We start from the raw sequence: 18,587 nt of genomic DNA on the forward strand, positions 1-18,587 counted from the left end.
CAGTTCGAAAGCACATCAAAGTGCACGTAGATCAATAGGTACCGCTCCAGCGGGAAGGTAAATGGCGTTTCTGTGCGCTGCTCTGGTTTGCCAGAAGCGGCTTAGTCATGCTGGCCACATGACCCGGAAAAACTGTCTGTGGACAAACGCTGGCTCCCTCTGCCTATAGAGTGAGATAAGCACCGCAACCCCAGAGTCGTCTGCGACTGGACCTAATGGTCAGGGGTACCTTTACCTTTACTTTATGCTTTGGTATAATTGTATATGTATTCTAATGATTTTGTAGGTATCTCAGTTCAGTCATTTACTGTTTCTCTCAAGCTCCTATATGGCAATGGAAGCATAAGTTCGGGGCATCATTTTGGATGCCATCTTGAACTGTGGGCTTCCAGTTCCATAATCAGTTTGTGAGTGGTGATGTTCAGATTAATCATTGTTAACTTAGTCTGGATAAGTGGCTTTCCCTTATTACGGTAATTCTTCTTTTTCTGTAATGAAAACACACACACACGTGTGCACACACACACACACAATTTTAATTTAGAATTGGTGACAGAATTAAATTTACTTTCAACAAAGTCATCCCTCTTTTGATGTGATCCCAGTTGATCTAATTTTAGATTACCTGTTAAGTGAGAAAACAAAAGAGGAAATTGGGTCCCCTGAGCTAAGCTCATGTATGTATAATAAAGGCAGAAATCCTTTTTCATGTGGTAAAAAGACCAAAAAGAAAATTCAGATTTAACGTACTCAACAGTTGCAAAGATCAAAGGATCATAGACTTTTCAGAGTGAATAAACTACAAATAAATTTGAAAGTGTAATGTGGCAGCAAAAGGAGTAGCAAAACCTCAAGGGCAGGCCATAGATACAGGGAACCATTTGACATAGTCCCTACTTTGCCATGGATCTTGCCTTTTCTCCTTTCTTTAAGGCAGACAGCTCTTAATATTGTGCTGCCTCTGGGCAGGTGGCCTTCAGGCTGCAGAGAGCGCAGAGTCCCGCAAAGGGGAGGCGCTTGAGGCAGGGGGCACTTTCCTTCCCCACTAACCAAGACCTGGATAGATCGAAGCTAGAAATATGTAAGCCCCATTCATTCATTCATTTTACTGCCCTTCTTCCGAAGATCACAGGATGGTTTAGAGTATAAAAACATAAAATAGCAATAACATTAAAAAACACAATGAAACAGTAACTCCGATTCAGTGATTGCGACTGGGCGATTCAGAGTGGGAGGCTCTGGTGTGTGCATAAAATAGCAGTGCAATTAAGGTGAATGCGCAGGGAAGTGTATGAGAAGAACTGAGGTAAATGTGAGGGAGGAATGAGCTTAGAACGTGGGCAAATGAATGAGTGGTGAATGAAGGAGAACTTGAAAGGGAGTCTAAATGTTGGGGTGAGACACATGAGAGTGGAGTCGGGGGGTGAGAGATGGTGGTGGACGTGATTTGGCAGAGCCCATAATTTTGTACAGGATCACTATTATAGTAGCCGTTTTTGTGTATCCGATAAAGTAACAAATAAGATAAAGAAAAGCTGAAACCACACACACAAAACTTTTGCTTATTATTTCTGTTTGCTAAATTAATTGCATTATACCACATGCCTCATATTTGGTTATGCTGGGGTGGGATATTCAGATAAATGTTATCTGTGGCGGCGGCAGGAATAAAGGGGAATTATTGACATGCCCGTCCAAAACCTAGCTCAGAGCTGTACAAGTTGCTCAGAGTGGGAAGGTGGGTCAGGGGAGAGCCAGAGGACCTCAGGGTGGGGCGGGGGGGTGTGTTGCTGGCACAACAGGCACCAACTCAATTCAGATCATTTTGGGCCTGATCTAACCCTATTCAGACCTGGGATCAAAAACAAAATTCAGAAAACCAAATCTTTAGTTCTCCCACTGATTTGCCTCCCCAGAAGTGAGGCAAATTCACCCTATTTTTAAAAAAAGTTGTGGTACTGTGGTTATATTTTGAAACACAGAGCAGACTGCTAGCCACTTAAGATTCAGGCAAAAAACACATCAGGGGAAAAACAGGATTATAAAAGGAATCTTGACAAGTAAAAATCATGCTGAAAATCCCAGCTGAGTACATGTAATTTCCAACAAGCATGTTACGGGAAACATTGCTAAATTATTAAATTTTTTTGTTTGGTTTTTTTGCCTTAGCTGTTAGAGTTGAAGAAGGGATAGTAGATGGATACCAACATTAAATATACATTTCCTAGAGGAATGAAAGAATACTGAAACCATACTGGATCATGCCTGGAGAAGAGACGCGAGTGCAGAATAGGAAGGAAGCAAAAACAAATCAAGAATGAAGCGTACAACAGAGCAGAAACTGAATTTTGGAAGAAACATTTCAAATAACAGCCAAAGAGAGAGAAAATATCCCAGATGTGTGATGTACTTTCAAGAGCTGTGCACCAATTCTGGACACATCCCAGATCCTGCATCACAAGAACATAATATCCCATCTGGTCCAGTATCCTGGTCTCCCAACCAGGTACCTGGTGAACCTGGGGAGCAGAACATGAGCACAAGAGCAACTCTCCCCCTCTCAAGATTTCCAGGGACTCGTCTTCATTCCCGCCTCCAACTGCAGAGGCAAAGCATAGTCATTCTGGCTAGCAGCCATCGAGAGGCTTCTCTTCTCCTCCATGAATTTGTCTAATCCTCTTTTGAGGCCATCCAAGTTGGTGGTCATCACTGCAAGTGCCACTGTTTGACTATGCGCTGCATGAAGAAGCATTTTCTTTTGTCTGCCCTAAATCCTAAATTGAGCTGGTTTTGATGAGAACCAATAAACTGAGTCTGAATCCTGGCAAGATGGAGGCACTTTGGGTGAGTGGTTCCTGTGTCTGAGAAATTGGCCAGTTGCCTGCCCTAGGTGGAGGCTGCACTCTCCCTGAAGGAGCTTCTGTGGGTGCATCTGGATCCAACTTGCTCCCTTGATGTCCAAGTAGCCTTGGCAGCTAGGAGTACCTTTTATCAGCTTTGGCTGGTAGGACAGCAACACCCATTCCTAGACCAGGATAATTCGATCACAGTAATCTAGTCACTGGTAACTTCAAGACTTGAATACACTCTGTGTGGCAATTCCCTTGCACTTGGTAGCAGAACAGCAACACACGGCAGCGTAACAGCTGAGAGGAGCAATATCCTGTCAGCATATTACACCATTGTTCAGAGATCTGCAATGACTGCAACTGGTTACTGGGCCAATTTCAAGGTGTTGCTATTACTATATAAAGCTCTTCAAAACTTTGGGCCAGTCTAACTGAAGGGTTGCCTTATCCCTAAATGCCCACACCACCACTTCAATCTGCAGGACAGGCACTTTCACATTTGCTACATAATGTCTGTTCCACTCCTGCAAAGAATTGATCCTTCCATAGTGCAAGGTAATCTTGGGTTAAACAGAGAATGAAATTCAGGCACACACGCATGCAGACACACACACACACACACACACACACACCCCACTCTCTCACTGGTTGCCACGAAATGAATAAATAAATAGAGTGGCCTTCCTTCACTCTGAGCGAGGGAAGGCGTCCTTTGATCAGCCGGTGGCGCAGGGCAGGAGGCTTCATCTCCCCATCTCTGCTGCTCTGCTGCACAGCACACACCGGCTCCCTGGAGGCAGGCAGGCTCAGAACAGGCAGGTCAGCGGCCCTGAGTGATTTCCAGGGTGAGTCTCTCTCTCTGTGTCCTCTTGCGCACCCTCCTTTTTAAAGAGGGGTGTCCTCACTCTACACGATTTCACTTACGCATGCAGGGTAACCCCCATGAATGTGCGGGGAAGCCTGTGTAAGGATGCTCAAGAGTGACATGAGTCAACTTATAGGCCATATGCACAATGCTTATAGGCCATATGCACAGCCTCTAATAAATGGAGCCCATATCTGAATTCTATAGCATTATGGAAGAGCAGCTTCGTTAGCATATTTAAAGGTTTGGGCCTCTAGGACTATATATGGCAGATTTGCCAACGTTTCCTTTAATGATAGGCAGTGTCCTTGCAACCACTAAAGAGCTTGTAACAGTCCAGATTTTATCAAGGGGTCAGAGAACACAAAATTTATATAAGGCAATTTCCTAGTTGATCCTTAAGAGACAGTTCTAAATAAATCTATTGCTCAACAGGTAACAACATATCTGAATGTTCTAGTATCTTTCAGACTTGCTACCTGTAATCATAAATAATTGGTGGCTGTGATGTGTACTTTACTATAATCATTCAGCTATTAAATAAACATTTTATTGATTGAACCAGTTGGTTGATAAAGAAAGGTAAATGTAGCAGACATTGTAATGCCACCAAGCTTAGATGTTAACTACCAGTAAGACTGGCAGAAATGTGTCTTTTGAGCTATGGTTTAATTTAAAGATTATTTGGTCAACAGAAATCTGTATGTTTGTTGCACAAGAATATGCCAATATGCTTCTTCCTGCAATCTCAGTTACTTAGAAGCCGACTTGTGTGATTTTGTGATAGCTTGGGCTATAAGAAATGCCAGGCCTTTGTTTCTTTTTTCCTATTCTCTGGGTGAATAAAGCAGACCATCTTTATTTATAACACTGCCATGTTTGCTTCTGTGTGTTATCATACCCCTGCACAAACAGAGGAACTGGAAGAAAGTTACAAGAGGTAGAGACAGTTGTTATTAATCAAAGAACATGTGATTTATTCTTGAAACAATTTTTTAAAAAGCAGGTACCATTTCATTAATTTGACTACCAATGTGATGCAGGTAAAAGGTAAAGATAAAGGACCCCTGGATAGTTAAGTCCAGTCAAAGGTGACTATGGGGTGCGGCACTCATCTCGCTTTCAGGCCGAGGGAGACAGCGTTTGTCCGCAGGCAGCTTTCCGGGTCATGTGGCCAGCCAGTGGTGGAGCCTCATGCTCTGGCACCGGGGGGGGGGAGCAGGCAGTAGCAGGGCTGGCGCACGGCCCGGAGGCGGGGGTGCCGCCCAAAGGGGCGGGGTGTGCATCCTGGGGTGGGGCATGCCACCTGCAGGGGTGGGGCATCCAGCGCAGGCAGGGGGACAGCCGCGATGGAACCCCACTGGGATCGTGCTGCCGGGGGTGGAGCGCTCCTCCTGCTCCCCTCTTCCTCCGCCAGTGTGGCCAGCATGACTAAGCCGCTTTTGGCGCAATGGGACACCGTGATGGAAGCCAGAGCGCACAGAAACGCCATTTATCTTCCTGCCACAGCAGTACCTATTTATCTACTTGCACTGGTGTGCTTTTGAACTGCTAGGTGGGCAGGAGCAGGGACAGAGCAATGGGAGCTCACCCCATTGCGGGGATTCAAACCGCCAACCTTCCAATCAGCAAGCCCAAGATGCTTGGTGGTTTAGACCACAGTGCCACCCGCTCTCCAAAACCAATGTGATGCATATGAATATATTATCCTTTAGAACTTGTGCATGACTGTTACACAAGCTTTCAATGAAAATCCCATATGTTTGTAACAGCAAGGCACCAAAATGGCAAGAATGTATATTAAGTTATTTTTCAGCCCACCTTTCCTTCAAGGAGTGCTGTGCAGCATACATGGTTATTTAAAAACGCAAGCTTAAAATGCACCATCATGCTGTGTCTTTATCAGAATACTACAAAAATCAATGCATACCAAAAGGCTCCCACTTTATTCTTAGACTCAGAGAAGTTTAAACAGAAATCAGTAGGCATTCTAAATAAATGCTCCAGCGATTTAATGCTCTTAGTTATAGACAAGGCCACCCAAGAGGAATGGAGACTGGAAGTAGAGATTGCGAATTGGAGAAGAGTTTAAAGGGACAGGTAGATGATAGTGTTTGGCAAAATAATATTACAGACATTGAGGAAATTTCAAGATAAGGTCAGGGCTTATAAAGCCGGGAAGTTCAGCCATGATAACTCGGAGTCCAATGTATACGTGTGGTTCAGTCAAGGCATTCAGATTAAGAAAAAGTGTCATGGAGGGATGATAGCCCGAGTCTATCCAATATTGCATTGGGACATTCAGTGTATGTTATACATTTGTTATATACAGAGTTCTGTTTGACAAGAAAGCAGGCAGGCAAACAGGGTTGATCACAAATATATGGATCATTTAAATCAGTATAGTGTTTTCCAAAGATTTGATTTTAAAAAGGCAAACATGTTCGAGAAAGCAGCATTTATTAAACATTCTCTGATCATGCAAAACGGTAGCCTTGAAAACATGGTATCAAACTAGTTGATTACAACAGTGCAGAGTTTACACTTTTCAAAAGCCTGGTACAAAGGTTAAGATTCCCAGTCCTGTAACACATTCGTTTTTACTTACTTTTTCCTTTCAACTTTCAGGTGTTTTGAATAAAGTACCGTAGATAGCACCATGCAGAGTCCTGGAGCCACAGACAAGCTGATTCAAGAAAATAAGATTTTCAGGGGGCAGTAAGACCAAGCTGTTTTACTCTATCAGTCTCATCCACAAGGAAGCACACCAATCATTAACCTCTGCCACATGCAGAAACTCCTCCCCCCCCCAACCACATTCTCCCATTCCTTCAAATCATTTGATCTGCTGTGCCTACAAGAAACTTGGCTTATAGATGCAAATGATATGAAACTGCAAAGTTTTAAAATAGTGGTTCTTCCAGCTATTAAACACATGTACGTGTGGTAGGGTATGGTAGGGAAGGTCAGGCCTCCCACCTTTCTAGGGATAAGCAAATAGACATAAAAGATAGCAGGCACCCAACAGATAATGAATATATTCAGACAGTATTAGCAAACATTCCTAATACTAATCCAGTTAGCTGCTTAAATGTCTTCATGTCTCCTAAATCTACAAACCACTGTGATAGGAATTTTATGGTCTTAGATATATGGTAATATTCATAACTGCACATACATAGATCAACACAGGAAGACCATCCTGGAACCATTTTGATTCCTAAACTGACCAAATCCTTTCTCTGCAAGGTTAACCTGAAAAAGCCTCCCCATTGTCTCTTTCCTCACAAATCCTGTCTCAAGGATATGTCTGTTTGAATAAGGTGTGAGCCTGTGACCTGGCCCAGGAAATAAGTATTTTTTCCTCACAAATCCTGTCTCAAGGATATGTCTGTTTGAATAAGGTGTGAGCCTGTGACCTGGCCCAGGAAATAAGTATTTTACCACTACAAAAGAATGGCCAGGCTCCCCAGGCAATCCAATCAAGTAACTTGCCAGACAGGAGATAAACAAGGACAAGAGAAAAACAACATTTAAATTTCTGTGATGTAGGTGGGATGTATCTGAGGGGTGGTCTTAGGTTACACCCCTTCTGTGATGCATGCATAATGTTTCTGGGGGTGGTCTTGATCTAGAGAATGGGAATTTCAAAAGTCTTTATAAGGCCTTGCAGGCCATTGTTCTGGGTCCTCTTCCTCTCCTGCGTGTGAGGGGAGCACCCTGTTGCAACAGATTAATAAAGATCAAGCTTACTAGCTGCTTTGCTTCTCAATATTTTCTGGTTGGCCTCTGTTATTTTCTCCTACCAATAGGGAACCTATGTAAGGACTCTATTAGCGTTAAAATATAGAACATTGAGGAACTATTTCCAAGCCAGACGTACTGCTGTGGGGGCATTTTAATACCCAAATTGATGAAAATAACGTGGAGATGAGTAAAATTGGGGTTTTTAAATCCCCCCGCACTTCACTATCTTAATCTTTCCTTTTTTTAAAAAGAGAAATAGCTCTTTGTGAAGAAAACACCTTTCACCCCAGGCGCAGGGCACACGTTGCTTTATCAAGCGTGCCCCTTTTTAAAAAATGCTGAACATCTTGGCCTAAGAGTAGACCGAGGTCTTCAAGAGCTGAGCGCCAGCGCATGAAGTGTCGGCAGATGGGGCTGGGCATTTGGAAAAGAGGGGCAGGCAGCTCAAGTACTCCTCTTCCCTCCCCCTCTGCGTTTCCTCTACAAACCGCTTCACCCAACAGGAAGGTCCAAGGCGTGAGGGGCAGCCTAAGGAGTCAACAAAGACCAAAAGGTGGAGGGAGAGAATGCAGAGGCCAATGGGCAAATTCGGAGGCTTATGCACCCTCCCCCCCCCCCGCATGTCATGGGGAACCCCCTGGTGTCTCCAAAATGTGCAAATCCAAGTGAATACTGAAAAAGAGCTGAAGAATTCCAGAACTGATCCTGAGGTAAGTAAAAACAAGGCAACAATCCCATTTTGCGGGGAGGGAGGGAGAGAGAGGCAGAAACCTTTTTCCTCTTGGATAGCTAGCCTGTTTTTTAAAACCAGGAATCCCACCTGAGACGCAGCTCATTTCTTCTCCTCCTCTGTCCCAAATTGCATTTGCTCCAAATTTTTTAGGGTGGGTTTTTACCCCTCCCTGCACCCCCAAAACTAAACTCATGGGCCAAACTTTTGTTTTTGCCTGTCCTGTACATTGCTGTATTTGTCCCAGAGTTTGGAATAAGATACCTAGGGAGTCCCATATGCTTTTGCTTTTTTCCCCCCTGCCGCTACCACTAATTTTGGTCTTGGACCGGGGAGGGGTGCCCCTCCTCCTGCGCTCTGCTCCTCCGAGCATCCTTTCCCATGCGGCCCCAAAGCCAACTGTAACAAGCAAGTTCGCCCAAGTGCCGCCCAGGAGTCCATGGTTCTGACTGGCCTGCTGGAGGCCGGGTGGTTTTTGGCAGCTGCCAAGGGGATGTGCCCGTTGAGGAGGGGCAGCCTGTTCTGGAGGTGGTGGGTTTCCCCGTCGGGGAGGGTTGGGGGCCGGTTGTAGAGATCTTCTTGTGCCTTCGGTTTCTGCTTGATCTCCTCCACATCAGGGAACGATTCACAGGAGACTTTGCCTTTGACGTTCTGCAACGCAAGCTGCCTTTTTGTGAACTCTGACATTTCTATACTGCCCAGAGTGGGACCCTTTTCAACCATAAAACTAAGAAGGCCTGTTAAGATGCTTGAGACTGACCACGCTGGGTCCCTCCTGTCCGGGTGGAAGTCGGTGATTTAAAGACATATCTTTGTATTGCATTTAAATCTTCCGTTCAGTGTTATCATATAAATACTAAGAGGTTTGAAATTCTCTGGGGAAGATTAGTTTCCTGTGATAATAGTCACCTTCATGCGGTGTTGTCAAGGCACTGTTTGCCCCGTGCTCCTGGCTGCATACCGTAAGGTCGCAAATATAAGCTGCACTTTAACTTTTCACAGTCAGAATTTGGGGGGAAAGTGAGGCTTATATTCAGGCCAATATGGTATATAAAGCACTGGGTCTTTTTTTAATGCGCAGGTAGTCCTGTTTGAGCCTCTGGGAGGCTGTTGTGGGTGCTCGCTTATTACTATTTCTGCCCATCTCTCCCTGCGCATCCTTGGGGCGGGACAAAGGGACAAAGAGGGGAGCCAGCGCCGGAGTCGGCCCCTCAGCCTGGGCAACTCGCTGGGGGGTCCCTCAGGTGCTCTTCCTGCCGCCCCCACCGCTGCTGCCCAGCCCTCCTAAAATTGTTATTTTAGATTAGGATAATACTAATGTCCCTGTTAGATCTTTGCAGGATAGATTCATCAACAAAAATGGGCACTTTATTGTATTGCTGGTATTTATTCAATGCAAAAACTGATCAGGGATAAAAGATCTTGGGGTCATGGCTCTGTGAAAATGTTTACCCACTGTACAACTACTGCGAAAGAGGAAAAATTCGTGTTGGGAATTGTTAGGCATAAAAAAATAAAACTGCCCCTATACATCATTTATGGTGCAACTACATAAGAATAAACAATTATTATTATTATTATTATTATTATTATTATTATTATTATTATAGCTATACCCCGCCTTTTACCCTGACAGGACAAATGAGATGTACAGTTCTAGTGACTGCACCTCAAAAAGAAGATTGTAGAGCTGGTAAAAGCTCAGAAAGGGGCAACCAAAACAAAGAAGGGAGTGGTGCAACTCCCCTATGAAGCATAGAGTTGGAAGGGGCCTGAGGATCATCTAGTCCATGGGCAGGCAACCTAGGGCCCGGGGGCTGGATTCGGCCCAATCACCTTCTCAATCCGGCCTGTGGATGGTCCGGGAACCAGTGTGTTTTTACATGAGTAGAATGAGTCCTTTTATTTAAAATGCATCTCTGGGTTATTTGTGGGGCATAGGAATTTGTTCTTTCTTTTCCAAAATATAGTCCAGCCCCCCACAAGGCCTGAGGGACAGTGGACCGGCCCCCTGCTGAAAAAGTTTGCTGACCCCTGATCTAGTCCAACCCCTTCCAATGCAGGAATATGCAGTTGTCCAATACAATGGTACCTCAGGATGCAAACGGGATCCATTCTGGAGCCCCGTTCACATCCTGAAGCGAACGCAACCTGCGCCTGCGCATTATGTCATTTTGGCCATCTGCGCATGCATGAGCGGTGAAACCCAAAAGCGCTCAACCTGAAGCAACTTCAACCCGAGGTATGACTGTACAGGGATTGAACCTGCAACTTTGGCATTCTCAACCCCAGGCTCTAACCAACTGAGGTATCCAGGCTGATAAAGAAAGGTTATATCTTAGGGGGAAAGGGGGAAAACCTGTTTTTTTGCTTCTGGGGTATTTTTCTTTTTCCTGAGTTTACACACCTTTTTTGCATTTTTGTTTTTTTTAGTTTTTGTTTTTATGGAGCCACTGGTTATGATTTTACTTGTTTTTCACATTAATTTTTATTTTTACTTTTCCTGAGCCACATGCTTTTTACATTCTTGGAATTTTTATTTTTCCTCATCCATTGGTCATGATTTCACATTATCATCACATTTAATTTGGTTTGCTTGTTTGTTTCTCTTGACACACGCATCATGTTTTCACTTGTTTTCCACATTTTAATTTTAATTTTTCCTGACACGTCTTCAGGCAAAACTGAAGATGCCTCTGCCCCGCCCTGCTCTCCCTCCTTCGCTGCCAGGAGAGTAAGAGGCTGGTGAGGATTTGGCTGCAGGCCCACACAGCAGTGCCCTGGCTCCCAGCTGCCCGAATCCTTCCACCCTGAGGCCACCGCCCTGAGTGATTGGTGGGCCACCAATTTGGACAGCTTCAACAAGTTATTAGACAAATCCATGGAGGACGAGGCTATCCATGGCGAGTCAGGATGGCTGTATATTGCCACCAGGATCAGAGGCAGCATGGCTCCAAATGCCCGTGGTTAGTGAGCAGGGGTGGGAGAGTGCTAGCAGCGGCGTAGCGTGGGTTGTCAGCACCCGGGGCAAGGCAAGTAATTTGCGCCCCCTAACCCAGGGCAAGGCAAGTAATTTGCGCCCCCTAACCCCTAACCTGCTGCTGCTGCCAGCTTCTTCTTGCTGCTGCCTGGGCTGGTCTGGTGTGGTTCTCTCCCGCGCTCAGCGCTGCGCTGGGCGGCCGCTGCACTGCCCCTCCCCCAGATATTCCCTCGCTCTCTCTCCACACCGCACGCCTGGCACCCACCCCCTCCACAGTGGGCGGCGACCCGGCGGCTCGGATCGGATTAGCACAGCCAGCACTGCAGTGAGAGAGAGAGAGTGAGCCAGGTAGGGGCAGAGAGCTGCGAGTGCGAGCGCCCCCCCCCAGATGTTGCGGCCGGTGCGGCTGGCCCCCCCTGCACCCCCCACGCTACGCCACTGAGTGCTAGTGCTTGAGCTAGAATGCTGGACTCGGTGGGTCTGCGATTCAACCCAGCAGCCTCTTCTTTTCACTGACTCTATTGTACCGCTTTCAGCACTGTCTCAGAAAACAATTCCTTGTCTGACACCTCATAACTATTGGTAAGTATGGGAGCTCCCTCTGCTGAGCAAATGAAGGCAGAACAGGACAGCAAAAGGAGAAGATGCCTCTGCCCTGTTAGGTGGTCTGCTCTTGATGGGGTTACCCTCCCTCTGAAGGAGCAGCCATGTCTCTTGGGGGTCCTCCTGGGTCCTTTGCTGTCTCTTGAGCAGGGGTAGGAAACCTAAGGCCCGTGGGCCAGATCCGGCCCAATCGCCTTCTTAATCCAGCCGGCGGACAGTCCAGGAATCAGTGTGTTTTTACATGAGTAGAATGTTTGCTTTTATTTAAAATGCATCTCTGGGTTATTTGTGGGGCATAGGAATTCATTCTTCTTCTTTTTACAAGTCCCACAAGTCTGAGGGACAGTGGACCAGCCCACGGCTGAAAAAGGTTGCTGACCCCTGCTCTTGAGGCTCAGGTGGCATCAGTGGCCCGGAGTGCCTTCCATCAGCTTCGGCTGGTGGCCCAGCTACGCCCCTATCTGGACAGGGACAGCCTAACTACTGTTGTCTACGTTCTGGTAACCTCAAGGTTAGATTACTGAAATGCGTTATCAGTAGGGCTGCCTCTGAAGACGGTTCGGAAACTTCAGTTAGTGCAGAATTCAGCGGCCAGGTTGCTCACCAGAGCAAGACGGTTTGAGCACATTACACCAATTCTGGTCCAACTGCACTGGCTGCCAATTAGTTTCCGGGCCCAATTCAAAGTGCTGGCTTTGACCTATAAAGCCTTAAATGGCTCAGGACCGCAATACCTCAAGGACCGCCTCTTCCCACAGAAACCAACCCAGGCTCTTGCAACCATCATCTGAGGCCCTTCTTTGTGTGCCTCCTCCATGAAAGGTCCGAAGGGTGGCCAAACTAGAACTGGTCTTTTCTGTAGGGGCTCCCTGTCTGTTGAATGCTCTCCCCAGGGAGGTTTGGCTGGCACCTTCATTGTACACCTTTTGTACACGTTCCTTTTTAACCAGGCCTTTGGATGATTGACATCTGATGCCCTTTTAAAATACGTTGTAGAAGTGGGGATTGTGTTTTTATTTTGATTACGTATTTTGGGTTTCTTATATTGTGATTTTATGTTGTGAACATATTGAGATCTACAGGTCTAGGGTGGTATACACATTTAATAAATCATCATCATCTCGAGCTGCTGTTTCAGCACTTCTCCTGTAATATGTCTCTTGGGTAGGGCTGGGCAATATATCAAAACAGGTTTGAAGTCCATAGGGGAAAGTGGAGCAGATTGATACAGAAAAAAAATCAATCTCATATTTTATGTAACAAAAATGAGCCAAATAATAATTTTTTGGGCTTGATGCATGGCATAACTAATCAATATTATAATAGCAATCCAAAGAACCATTAAAGTTAGAAGATAATGAGAATATAATGACTTCAGTAAAAAAAGGGGGGGTTGTATCATTCTGCCCCACCTACGGTGCACAATACAAACTCCAAAATCCAAATTAACATACAGTCGTACTCTGGAAGCTGAACGAAATCTGTTCCAGAATTCCGTTCGACTTCTGGAAACGTTCAGAAACCAAAGTGCGGCTTCTGATTGGCTGCAGGAGCATCCTGTAGTGTAGCCAATCAGAAGCTGCAGAAGCCGTGCTGGACAGTCGGCTTCCGAAAATCTTTTGAAAACTGGAACACTCACTTCCAAGTTTTGATTGTTCAGGAGCCTATTTGTTCAGGAGCCAAGACGTTTGGGATCCAAGGTATGACTGTATAACAAATACCAAAATCCAAATTAATATTTAACATTTAAAAACAATTTAAATGCACCCAAATAAAACAATGCCCACCCAAGTTAACACACACACACAGTTAAAACAATTTGTTTAAACCATACAAATAGTTGCCATGAAAACAGCATGGCAACAGCCCTTTCATTAAAAGCAGTCAGTTCCCAAAAGCCTGATGGAAGGTGGTCTTCCCCTGCTGACATATAGAGACAGTGTTGACTTTGTGCATTATTTATGGCATTTATAGCCTCCCTTTCTTCCGTCATGGAGCTCAAGGCAGTTGCCTCTAACTACACTGTAGTCTCTTGGCTTCGGATTTCTGCTCCATGTTCTCTGGCTTCAAGGCAAAGCGGATGGGAGCTCCTCTCTGGACCACGTTGGCATGGTCCTGGCAAGCATTGGTTTGTCTTTCTGTCATGTGCAAACCAAACCATTGTGTGAATGGTGTGATTAGCAGTCATGTGGTTTATAAAAGAATAATACAGTGGTACCTAGGGTTACGAACAGTTCTGCTTATGAACGCTTTGGGTCACGAACTCCACAAACCCAGAAGTAGGTGTCCTGGGTTGTGAACTTTGCCCTGGGATATGAAAACAATCTGGGGCTGTGGGAGGCCTATGTAGGGAATGCGTGCCTCGGGTTAAGAATACTTCGGGTTAAGAACGAATTAAGTTCATAATCCAAGGTACCACTGTAATGGGTGGTTGGTGGGGTCCTCAGGACTGCAGTGAGCTGGAGCAAAGATTTAATCTTTCTCCAGCCATTATAGTGGTGGTGACCCTCCCACATGCAGTGCTATTAGCAATGGGAAGAAAGCAAACTATCCCCCCCCCATGATAATTGCTATGTGGGGTATTCGTTTTCATTGCTATATTGACTGGGGAGGGGAAGATTGAACCTCACCCCAATGGTTGGTATTTAATTTTTTAAAAATCCACAGCATAATTGCTAATCATAACATTAGTATCCTATGTAGGTAAGCCCTCGACTCTATTTCTTATTTATTGCGCTGGGACTTGCTCAGTGTTAAATTTCCTACCCACAATATATTTTTTTCAAACAATACAAGGCCATGTGCTGCCACTAGGAGGCAGTAAGTAACCAGTGTGAGCGGCACAACATAAAGCAAACCAGAACAGTTTCAGAAAACCAGAAAACAGAAGCAGAAACCACCCAGAACATTCATTAAAATAAATAAAAGACAGTTTTTAATCTAAGGGCTAAATTGGGCCATCACTCCACAGAAAATTTAGCTGACCAAAGGCAGGTGGCCCCATGCATGGAGGAAGAAAACCTTTTTTAATATTCACTTTATACTGTAAACAAAATAATCATCATGGTTAGGGGAAACAGCTTCTAAGAAGCTTCAGTAAAATAGGATAGGATCATCTTGATATTGTTGTAGAGAATATCAATTACGGGAAAAGAAAAGAAAAAACCTGTGTTGTGTGTTTTGGCAGTCAGGATTCTCAAGTCCTGCCTCACTCTCTAGCTTAAGCTGCCTGCTGAGTTGTCTTCAAACAGTAAATAACCATCTCTCCCCCCCCCCCAGCCTTGCAGTGTAGGAAGAAAAGAGTGAGGGGAGGGACTCCTCAGCCTGAGCCAAGAGGCAGCCTAACACCCTCCTCCCTCCTTCTGAGCTTTGTTGCTGGGCAAGGAGGAGGAGGCAGGGGAGGCTTCCAGTTCCTCTCACTTGCTCACTTGAGGAATCTCAAACTGGCACATCGACTCCCCTGCCACCGCTGCCAGGCTGTATTGAGGACCTTCTTGGCAACGCCCACCTCCCCAAGAAAGTAATAAGTTATGACTTCTGTGCCCAAATGTGCTTATATACCTGAAAGGAGTCAGGGCAAAGCAATCACAGATTCTCATCAACGGAATGAATCTGAGCCTACAAAAGAAATTCCAATTTTCCTGTGCCAATCCTTGCTTAAACTGATAGTGCCAGATCAGTTTCCATGATGTAATGATTTATCCTCCGGTTTTTGTCTTGATAGAAGAAGAAAAAAGCTATTCATTAGTGCATCTATTGTTCAGCTTAAATTGTTAGGAGAGTCAGATTCCAAAATCTATAGATGCTGCCTGGCTATATGAGGAGGTTGCATAAAGAGGCGTCCCTGGGTTCCATACCTGCAGGTCTTTCTGATTATGCAGCACTGTGAAATGGCATATTAAGAAGTTCTTGAATTTGCCAGGAGAGGACCAGTATCTTATTTTACTTCCAAAAACCTAAAAAGCAGGCCAATTTGCTTTTGCTTACCACATCTCCTTAGGGCAGGGCTCAAAACCAACACACACAGAAGCCCTGGGCATGCCTAAACCTCAGTTTCAAATCCTAGTTAATAGCAAATCTTGGAAAACCAAGGTGCAGGGCTCATCTGCACTTCTGCTTGTCCTTCTGCTTTCCCCCAGGGAAAGCTTTTTATCGCAGATGTCTGTCGGTTTTATAAAGATTGATGTTTGTTCCAATTCACCAGTGAAGAGTGAGTTTCCCGGGGAAAGTGGCAGGGCAAACAGATAACTGCTCAGACCTGTCCCTAGAAAGCACGCGACAAGTGGAAAACCTCTTGGCCCCCTGCTTTCAAGGCACAGAAGAAGTGAAGTGTGGGGTGAGCTCAAAGTTCAAGTGTTTTTTGCACTCTTCCCAATTCACCATTTTAAAAATAGGGATATGTGTTGTAAGTTCTTGAAAAAACAAAAAGAAAATTGACTTCTGTTATGTGTTTCCCCAGTGTGATGCTGTGATGCCAAAATGTTTCTTTTTAGTAGCCGCTATAGAGGCAACTAAATATATACAATTGGCATGCTTGGCCACTTCCGCTTTTACACTTTGGTCATACCCACTTTGACACACAGCTTTCAGAAGATTTCCCATAGGTCAATGCAGCCCTCAGCCCGAGTCAAAAGGGATTAGGTGGGCCATGTGTGGACTAGCTTTTGGCCTACTCACAGTTCAGGTCATAAATGCACTGTGTGCTTATACTATCTGGCTACTGCAGTGCACTTCGAATGAAAGCAGAGCATTGTAGGGAGGATATCTTAACGATGTTCTATGATAACACTCCAGTTGTGCTATGTCCTGCAGAGTTTAAAGACCCCTGCAAAACAAAACCCCAAAATCACCACCACCAGTGATTGCATTGGGCAAAGTGCATAGCAGGGGCTGCATTGGGGCAGAGACACTCTCTCTACACTGGCTCTGCTTCAGTTTGCCTGGATGGCATAGCGGGGGGTGGGGAGAGCAGCAGCAAAGCTGGGGTTGTGTAGGTCTACCAGTGGGAGTGTCACATTGGTTGCCAGTGTCAAGAGGGTGCCTCCATAACCCCCCACCCCATGGTCTGCACATTGGTACACATTGCACATGGTACACATTGTGTGTTTCAGATTGTTTTATTGCCAGCCACACCACATTCTTTTTTAAAAAGCAGTTCCCCTTCTCCTTGGAGCATTTTGTGTCAGAGAAACCCAGGAGACTCCATATCCCTGCCCCTAAGTAGAGGGGGCTTTGGGGGCCTGACCTGGATCCTAGTGTGGAGGGTAGGTGGGCTTCCAATTTGAATCAGGCCCTCCAGCAATTTGCATAGGGTGAAAAAGCCATTTTCATAAATATGTCTTTAAATGTCACCTTTTGGATTTCATTATGCTGTTGTTAGATACCAAAACATGTTTCATGTTCTTAACTATATTTATAGTTTGATGTTCTCCCATCTTATTTCTCGCATTATCTTTGACAACAGCTGTCCTGGATCTCTGCTGACATGATATAATGAGATATTTTAAACCTCACAAGATTCATTACTGCTCTCTTATTCTAGTGAAATATCAAAGGAATTGAAGCTTTGACATTTGCTTCCATCTGATATGTGGCATCAACTAGACAAGTCACCTTTAATGCAATCTACAAGATTACTCATTTGGCTTTTGTTGCAAATGATAAGTTTTTGAAAAATTCCTATGACTAACACATTATGTGCACTTTCAAGGTCCATTGAGGAGGCTTAGCATCCACAGCTTTAACAAAGAATTTAAGGAGCCTCTTTTAGAAGTTTAGAAATGGTTTATAGCTCATTCAGCCTAGTCTTCAAGGCACCCAATGAGCAGCAGTTTTGGCGGAAGTTGTTTGAAAACTGAAGCAGTGTATTTTGAAGGGAAACTTATCAGATTGGACTTGCTTCCCACCTGTTGCATTCCTTTCTCTGGAAGATTTAAGAAAGACGTTTAAGGGATTTAAGAAGAAGGAACTTGGTTAAGATAGATTTGGTAATACTGCTTGCTAACGTGACAAGATGAACATATAATATAAATATCCTTGGAGCATCAAAGTGGAAAATTCAAACCTGACCCTGAACTCAAGTGTCTTGATGGATTGCAGAAATGTGTTGCTTAGGAAATGCTGATGTAGATTAAACTTCAGACAGTTCATTGTTTAAGAGTAACTTCAAGAGAAAAGAAAGGAATATTTCTGAACTTCAAACAGGTTAAGATTATAATCAGGGAAGAGACATGAAAATGAAGCAAATATTGATCTTAGGTTAATTCAGAACCTGAAACCTGAAGTTGTCCCCACCAGCTGTCTAGCTACAACATTTTGCACCAGCTGGAGCTTCCAGACTAAGCCCAAACGTAGCCCCACATAGAGCACATTATGATATTCAGGTCTTGAGCTTACCAGTGCCTGACTACTGTGGCCAGACTACCCCATCCAAGAACGGCCATAGCTGGCCTACCAGCTGTGGCTGGTAAGAGGTCTCCTGGTCACGGAGGCTGCCTCCAGCAACAAAGATGGACCCGGAAGCAACTATGAGCCTATTCTTTCAGAAGGGACTGCAAGCCCATCCAAAATATGCAACTGACCAATCTTCCATAAGCTGTGAGGTTGAAATCCCTGACATGAAAACAAATCACTATGAGATTGTTCTTTAATTTTCAGTTCTTTTATTGCAGGCATGAATACAGGAACAGGTAAACAGTTCAGCCACAAAAAGCCTCCCTCAAGGCATGGTTCACTAACATATGCCATAACGTGCTGCTTCTGTTCCAGGCTGCTGATCAGTTGGTCCCATGCTGGTGTAAGTACCTGGCTCTG

At 44.9% G+C, this 18,587-nt stretch overlaps 1 protein-coding gene and 1 pseudogene across 2 annotated transcripts in view; both read right to left on the reverse strand.

The window, feature by feature from the left end:
- Positions 1-6,435, reverse strand: part of DDC (dopa decarboxylase) — a 49,132-nt gene extending 42,697 nt beyond the window's left edge. Inside the window, exon 1 of the mRNA XM_080976868.1 lies at positions 6,323-6,435. The gene's annotated coding sequence lies outside the window, so the exon portion shown is untranslated. The remainder of the gene's footprint in view (positions 1-6,322) is intronic.
- A 1,858-nt stretch (positions 6,436-8,293) lies between these two features.
- On the reverse strand, positions 8,294-9,335 carry LOC308461804 (ubiquitin-conjugating enzyme E2 J2 pseudogene; annotated as a pseudogene). Its single transcript has 3 exons — positions 9,251-9,335; positions 8,501-9,172; positions 8,294-8,310 (listed from the first exon to the last, which is right to left on the reverse strand). The product of its transcript is annotated as a ubiquitin-conjugating enzyme E2 J2 pseudogene (transcript).
- Between the last annotated feature and the right edge of the window lie 9,252 nt (positions 9,336-18,587).

This window comes from Podarcis pityusensis, assembly GCF_964106645.2.
Source record: "Podarcis pityusensis genome assembly, chromosome: 13".
In the NCBI taxonomy this organism is placed as follows: domain Eukaryota; kingdom Metazoa; phylum Chordata; class Lepidosauria; order Squamata; family Lacertidae; genus Podarcis; species Podarcis pityusensis.